This window comes from Aplysia californica, unplaced genomic scaffold (genome assembly GCF_000002075.1).
Source record: "Aplysia californica isolate F4 #8 unplaced genomic scaffold, AplCal3.0 scaffold00203, whole genome shotgun sequence".
Lineage (NCBI taxonomy): Eukaryota > Metazoa > Mollusca > Gastropoda > Aplysiida > Aplysiidae > Aplysia > Aplysia californica.
This window is the reverse complement of record NW_004797473.1, coordinates 1,064,840-1,067,278: the sequence shown is the minus strand read 5'-3', so window position 1 is coordinate 1,067,278 and position 2,439 is coordinate 1,064,840.

Below are 2,439 nucleotides of genomic sequence, written 5' to 3'. Positions count from 1 at the left end.
CCTTTCGACCTAAAAGATCTAGGCCTAGGGCAAGGAGTTTAGAACTAATGGAGCCTCCTCTCTCTCTCTCTTCGCGCCGCCACGAGCAGTACGCCGCGTTGGGGACTTGGGGATCAAATATGGCCGCCGAGTGTGGGCTAAATCTCGAACTGTGGCGGTTCTTTTTATAGAATCTTATCGGGCTGGGCCACGTTGTGGGGGTGGGCGGGGTGGGGGAATGCACGAAAGGAAGAGGGGATGGAGCAGGGATGAAAGAGGAGGGGCGGGCCTTGGGAAGGGACGAAGGAGAATGGGGAAAATTAAATAAAAGAGAGAAAGAGAGATAGAGAGAAAGAGAGAGAGAAAAAGAGAGAGTGAGAGAGACAGACAGACAGACAGACAGACAGACAGACAGACAGACAGACAGACAGACAGAAGAGAAAGAGAGAGAGATTGAGAGAGAGAGAGAGAGAGGGGGGGGGGGGAGAGAGAGAGAGAGAGAGGGGGAGAGAGAGAGAGAGATTGTGATCAACTGACGGGCTGACGGATAATGACAGGGAGAAAAAAAAAAGATTCTGTGTGTGATACGGACTATTCAATTCTTTAAGAGTTTTATGCTATAATCTAGTTTAAAAATCAGAAAGAAGTGTAAAATAAGAAGAGAACTTGTCCAAGTAACATAAAATTATCAAACATACCAAATTATAAAGATAATCTTTCAAGATGCCAAAATATTTAATTATTAGAAATGGATAAAAATATACTTTAAAACTGAATTTAAGATATTATGATTGCATGATTCTAGGCGTGTGCCATAACTAACTTTATGTGTAATATGGGGTGCCCACTACGGATGGGATCGGCCGATCAGACCGATCGCCCGACTCGATCGCCTCAAAAACAAACGTGTTTGTTTTCAGTTTCAGGCGATCGAGTCGGGCGATCGCCCTCGATCGGCCGATCCCGTCCGTAGTGGGCACCCCGTATAAGGAATAGCGAACACAACAGAGGGTCGATGCCAGCTTTATCTGATTGCTAACAGTACGTCTTGGTCTATAAATAATAATATTATTGATTACAATAATTTTGTTTCCTGGTTTTCACAAAGTAGAGCGCACAATGATTTCAATTTTTTTTTAAAAAGAGATAACAGCACCTTTGGAGGTGTGATCGCATGCATGAGCGTGGATGACCTTTGAAGGTTTTCTTTTTTGTTTTGTTCAGTAAAGTATGATATGGAGAGTAACGTTTTTAGTCCCTTATTACACTCCGGGGGGGGGGGGGGGGGATAATTTATCTCAGTGATGACTCTTGTGTATTAAAATTTGATGTTGCTTTGTTTGGTTTATTTTTTAACAGCAGAATCTTAAGTGAACCGGAATTATTGATTGTGGGATCTTAGGTGAAGACTACAACAATAGAATTAAACCGAGTATAGTTCTATCTAACAAGACTCAAACTCTTATCCACCCCACCCAACCCTCTCCCCTCATCTGATATGGTTTGGTGTTTCTTTAACATAGAAAATATTCATCATTATTGTTGTTGAGTATTGATTTCATATTCTAATGGAGCCTCCAGATATCTACATTTAGACAACAGTAGCATCTAATTTGCACACACAATGGAAAACAATATAAATGTATAATATGTATATACATACACACACATAATAATTATATATATATATATATATATATATATATATATATATATATATATATATATATATATATATATATATATATATATATATATATATAAATAATTAAAAAATTGAGTATATCTCGGTCTTTCTGCTGGGGTGTTGTATCCCTTTCAGCCTGGGTTGGCCTTGGCAGGTAGCGCCGGAGCCAGCCTCTTATGAATGTTAATGATCTAAATTGTGTTGCTGGGGGCATAAAAACACTTTCATTCAAATTTTGTAAAAGGAAAACAACTTAACTGTGAAAACTTCGGTCCACTGCAGCATCGTATCGGTTCTTACACTTAAATACAACACAGATGCAAGGCATTTTTACTAATTGACTTGCCTAATCTCAATGACCTCGGAACAAGGAGATTAAAAGTAATGGAGGATGCTCTGTAGGCGGCACCGCACGCCTGATAGGAGCCCTCTCTCGCGGCGGAACTGTGGTCTACCTGCGCTGCGCGAATCCCCCACTCACGCACTGAAATCTAGATAAGAAAGAAGGTTTTATTCCGAGGCAAGGAGTTTAGAACTAATGGAGCCTCCTCTCTCTCTTCGCGGCGCCACGAGCAGTACGCCGCGGTGGGGATCAATATATGGCCGCCGAGTGTGGGCTAAATCTCGAACTGTGGCGGTTCTTTTTATAGAATCTTATCGGGCTGGGCCACGTTGTGGAGGTGGGCGGGGTGGGGGAATGCACGCAAGGAAGAGGGGATGGGGCAGGGATGAAAGAGGAGGAGGCGGGCCTTGGGGAGGGACGAAGGAGAATG